Here is a 6023-nt window from a genome sequence, read left to right on the forward strand (position 1 = left end):
GGAAAAGTGACCCAAGCCATGACTTTAGTTTCTTCCTCACCTTAAAATTAAGTCTAAATTAAAGGCCCTTTGATACGTAAAACCATCCTTGGATTTTAGCCAAAAGCGACCTTTGAAGACATAATCTTGAAGTCCTCCATTAGAGAACATCTTATCAATAAGTGTCTATCTCTCGGGAAACTAATATCACACTTTACCTTCACACCACTTGTTGAGGAGTAATAGTTCTTAATTCTTCTAACTCCGGCCATCCATAAGAAAACTTACCAACAATGGCATGTTGTAAGTTTTCAATCTTCACCATTCTAGACACTTCAGAAGTTGTCCAACGCACCACAGGGATACACCATCAACATATGTTACCTCCTTCATTGGTATTGGATCACAGAGGGAATTGGACGTGGGATTTGTTCCATGCACAAGTGTTTGAGCATAGTTTGGAGAAGAAGAAGTGGACGGGAGAGTTGGTTGAATATCATAGGATTGCGGGTGAGTGATCTTATGACTATAATAAGGATATTTGGTAGCTTTAAAGTGTATGTGATAAGAGTTTGGAGTTATATGAATTGGTGAGATTAAGTTCGTCAGAGGAAAGTGATGTATAAGTTGTGTTTAGGAAAGGTTCTGTAATTGTCGAGCTAACGATTATTTAGTAAGGTCTTGAGGACGAGTTATAAGGTTCCTTGAATTGTTAATGAAGTGTTAAACAAGTGTTAAGAAGGTTCCACAAGGATCGGAGATCAAACGAATCGACAATAGCATTTTCGAAAAAAGGGTAAGTTATACGACCAACTATACGGTCCGTATAAATTTATACGGTTCGTATAGTGGTCCGTTATACGGTCACTTATACGGACCGTATAAAATTATACGGACCGTATAAATGTCCGTATAAAATCATTACGGGTTAGATTTTTGCAACTATAAATATAAGTCCCAAGTTCTTATTTTTCATTTTTCTCACTTTCTCCACACCTCTTGAAGCCTCTAGAATATTCTATACACCATACCAACACAAATTGAAGAGAGATTAAAGATCCAACACCAATAATCAAGGGAAATCAAGTGAAAGAATGTTCACTAGGGTTGATAGAAGCCAAGAACCTCTTGGGTGGTGAAGTTGGGTTTTTCTCGAGTGGAGTATTTTCATCCAAAGACCATTCCTATGTGATCGAAGGTGAGTTTCACATCTAAATTCATGTTACTAAGAATATTGAGTAGTTGAAAGACTTGGATTATGGAAGAAAGTAGGGCATGAAGTTCAAATATGGAAATAGTGGGATTCTTGAATGGTAACTTGACTTGAGTCATAGTTCTTGACATACCATAAGTGTAATCTTGTTGTGAATGATGCAAATGATGTTAAAAGAGTGTTATATAAGAATAAATATGAGGTTGTGTTGCAATTATGATTATGGGTGACTTTGAAAGGGAATGTTGGGAATTGAATAATGTTTAACTTGATGAAGTTTATCGATTTTAATATCGTGGGTGTTATTATTGACGTTCGGGAGTTGTTTATTATATGGAGAAGGTTGTATAAACAAAGGAAATGCTGCCCAATTTTCGTTAACCCTTAGTTGTTTTAGTTGAGGCCTAAGTATGTTTCAGGTTATCTAATCTTCGTACGAATTCTCTTGAACGTAGAATCGTCAGCTTGGAAGGAGAACGCTAGTTGTTGAGGAGTCTTTAAGGTATGTAAGGCTAGTCCCTTCTCTTCTAAGGCATGATTCCCTCTATCTTTCCATGATTTTCTTACATTTTTGAAATTATGAGTCCATGCTAAGAGATGTGTTATGAATATGATGATGATAATGATGAATCTATGTCCAGAGATTTTTAAGCCTATGATAGGATGCTATTATGATGTCCATGATTGTTACATGATTCCTTGATGTTATTCATTGTTGGTAGTCTCTCCTTATAATACTAGTTCCTTCAAGGTGAGACATGACGATTATGATCATTCCATAATATAGTCGGAGGTTACCGACCTTACGTTACTCCGATAGATTTACAACTTTTACTTGAGCTCTTATGCATGCTTCATGTTAAGTAAATGATGATGATTACACCGTGTCTATATGGAACGGGCATCACTGCTTAGGTGGCCGGCTTATAGATAATGATGACAGCACCACTAGTGGGTGGCGTGAGATGATTACCCCGGACGCGGGCTAATGATGTTATTGATTCAGACAGTTTATGTATGTATGTGTGATATGTTTTAAAGGTAAAAGTAAGCATGCATGATTCCGCCTCAAGAGGCAAGTAGTTGCAGTTATCCTTTCTTCTTATGCCTTCTACACTTCCTTATCATGTTATCATATATGCCTTACATACTCAGTACATTGTTCGTACTGACGTCCTTTTCTTTTATGGACGCTGTGTTCATTTTCACAGGTAGACAGGGAGATGGTGCGGATCCTTAGGAGTCATATCAGCATACCCACGAGCACTCCACTACTCCGGAAGTGCTATTTATTAGTATATTCTTTTGTGCACATATTTGGGGCATGGCGGGGTGCTGTCCCGTTCTTATGACTTCAGTACTTCAGTTAGAGGCTCGTAGATACTTATATGTGGGTTGTAGATGTTATGAGACTTTTCCAGTGTATATTTTATACATCATTTTTGTAGCCTTGGGGGCCTATACATATTTATGTGCATAATATGGGTGGTGTTGGTGATTATTTCATAGTAAGTTTACTTTGAGAGTTATGTTTATGTGTGTTTATGAGTATGATAGCTTGAAGGATATGTGATGCTCGGTAGTCAGCTCCGTGTACCCGTCATGACCCCTAGTCGGGTCATGACGGTCGCTCTGCGCACAAGGACGCGCCAAATTGCTCTTAGAAATTTGTGGGAACAAGCATTTAAAGGATTTTGGACCGGTTGGCGGGAAATTCTTTCGTTCCATCTCTTAAACAATAAACTATATACCATGAGCATACATGATATACCACCCAATATACTCCAGAGTATGCATATGGGGTATATACCTTGTATACCCGGTGAGTATCTCATTGCAACAATGCATAAAAAGAGAAAATGAGAAGGGGCCACGATTCCAAATAGGCCAGCACTGGTCTTTATTTCAAGTCCTCACCAATATACATGCACATATATAGAAATATACTTGAGAATATTCATATCAAAACAAATATAAAAGGGCTTCTATGATATCTCTAATAATGTGGGGGTTGTCGTTGGTTTGCCACACATGTACATGCTCCTTGACTATATTTTGCTTATGATTCAGTCTCACAGGGAAAGGGAACATTATGTTGGTTTCAAATGGAGATCAACCCTACGGTCATTCATGCTTAGCACATTCAAATGAGTTGACAAAGCCAACATCTCATGATGATTTCATCACAATGATTTCCTATTAGACCTCAAACCATGATGCAAACACCCTTAAGACAGTATAATCCACAAACTAAATCCAAATATAATTGCTAGGACCAAACAAATCATTTTCAGTTATATTTAACAAAGGTCACTGTTGTCTCCACTTACACACAACTGTTAAGCTCATCTACTAATTGGTTGATCCAAATATTCACATGCTCATTATGTTTTCCATTTAAAGGGAGAAAATAGAACTTCACATAGCTATGAATAAGTTTTTCAGTAAGGAAGCAATCAAATGGAAAATCCATGGCCTAGACTATCATACAAGAATGAATAATGCTTCAACCCTCTAAAACACATCATGATATAACTTAGGATTGGATGCAAGACCAAATCATTGAAGAAATACTGAGGATATACACAGCTATACTCATTATTCCACAAACAGACCTTAAATTCTATTTTTTATCATGTAATTCAAATAATTTTCTTCCTTATGTTTCTGGGGCCTTAAAGGGTCCCATGAAATTTTAATTCCACAAAGAGGAAGGTGTAGGTGAGTACTAGGATAGGTGTACGGACCCGGTGAGCTGGGACTCAAAGCCTTTCTTAAACCCTTTCTAGCCCTAGGTAAATCACTCCTTACTTTGCTACAAGACAAGTGAAAACCTCTTAAGTTACCTTATACTTAGGTGATCATGCATAGCTTTATTATTTACTCTAAATGCCTTTCTTTAGTTTAGCTTATCATGACAGGGTAAACATCTTAACTTCTTAAACCTCCATTTCAAAGTAGCATCTTTCGCCGTAAGATAGTTGACATAATACTAGTATTGGACCATTTTAGTAAGGTTCTTTATCATAAGCAATCAATATTTCTATGTTGACTAGCAAATAATCATCATGATATGCAGGCAACAATGTAATCCCTTTTACTTGCTAGAGACAGTCATTTATAACAAGGTTTAGGCCTTTCGTACCTAACTACTTAGTTAGCTTCAATCACACTTTGCTACCATCAACATCTTTATGAAGACAGATCATACATGCTATGTATTATCCCCACAATGGAAGAAGAGCCACAAAATTTTAGACAACTACTAGCAAAATTTGATCAAAGGGTTTCATACTTGGATTTAACTTATACCAAAAATTCATATAGTTTCTAAGATAAAAACTCTTTGAACCCGAAGCCTACTTAATCACTTAATATACATGAATATACACAAATTGGGCACCACTTAATTCAGACATGATGGACATTTACAAACATTTGACTATTGTGGTGAATTGAAATCAATTAGTTTATGCAAAGCCTATAAATATTATAAACATCCCAAACAGGCACATTCTTGGACCTAACTAAGCACATGTGAACAACAATGCATGTGGTATGAATTGTTATGGGACATTGTGTTGTAATGGGTTGTGAATGGAACTTGGAAGGAATTCCCCTTGGATTGTTTTACTTAAATCATATATCACTTCCTAGTTATTAGTGTTTGGTTCTATTGTTGTTGGGAGTTGATTTGGACTACTTAAACCTCAATCGTAAATATTGTGAGTTAGCATTCAACATACTAACATAGCTAATCTAGTAGATGGCATTTCACAAACTAGGGTTAGATTTAAGATTCATGTGCTAAGAGAGGCTTGGCCAAACAAGTTAAGGAGACGTAAAGGTATCTTAAGAATCGTACCAACCCAAACTAAACAAACATGATATCTATCAGACTAGTGACCCTTGTAACACCTCGTACCCTAACTAGCTCACATTCATAATTCAGGGACTTAGAAACCAAGACAAAAGTATTAGAATTGGAAAATTGGCCTCAGGACGTCAATGATTTCATTACGTCCAAAGATACGGCTTATAATTAATGTATGGACGTACAATTGGAAGTTGTAAAATTAGGGAAACTCAATATTTTTGATCTCGGTTCCACAAAGTGAAGTATGGCATGGGATGTACGGGACATACATCAATGTGCGAGACGTACTTCCCAGCCCGTACATCAATGGCCAGTTATAGTCCTCCACTGGAATTTAGGATCCAAGTATGGGCTATATATATATGTATGTATTTTCTCAACAGGCCGTGTACCTTAGCCCGTACATTGCCCGCGTTTATCAGAAACTATAAATACCAAGGATTCAGTTCTAAATTCAGTTTTCACCAGTTTCCAAGCCCTAGAACGAACATCTCTCATTCTCCGTCACCAAGAACACAAAGATAAGCAATCCTAGCCTATTCCAAATGGATTCTAACATATATTTATGAACAATAAGCAAGAATTCATTGTTATTAACCTAGGATTTTCAAGAAAACCCATCTAAGGGTTCAAGACTGTTATATCCCGTATTTTGTACATTGGGACATTTTAAGTTAGTTGCGACAAGTTAAGGACAAGGTTGAGATTTTTTTCGATTTTGTTTAAGGCATAAGTTGTTTATGATTTTATTGGTATGGAATATTAAGGAAAATTTGAGGTTAAAAGTTGAATTATGAAAAGTTAATTATTTTTTTCATGAAATAGCCATGTTGGCCGTGTGATGTGGGTGGTTCCCCACATGTCGATTTTATTCATCCAAGACATGTGTGGATCCATATGGGTAGTACATGGATGAATTATATATGGCACAATAGATGACAAGCAAGACCAATT

This window comes from Lycium ferocissimum, chromosome 4, assembly GCF_029784015.1.
Source record: "Lycium ferocissimum isolate CSIRO_LF1 chromosome 4, AGI_CSIRO_Lferr_CH_V1, whole genome shotgun sequence".
In the NCBI taxonomy this organism is placed as follows: Eukaryota; Viridiplantae; Streptophyta; class Magnoliopsida; order Solanales; family Solanaceae; genus Lycium; species Lycium ferocissimum.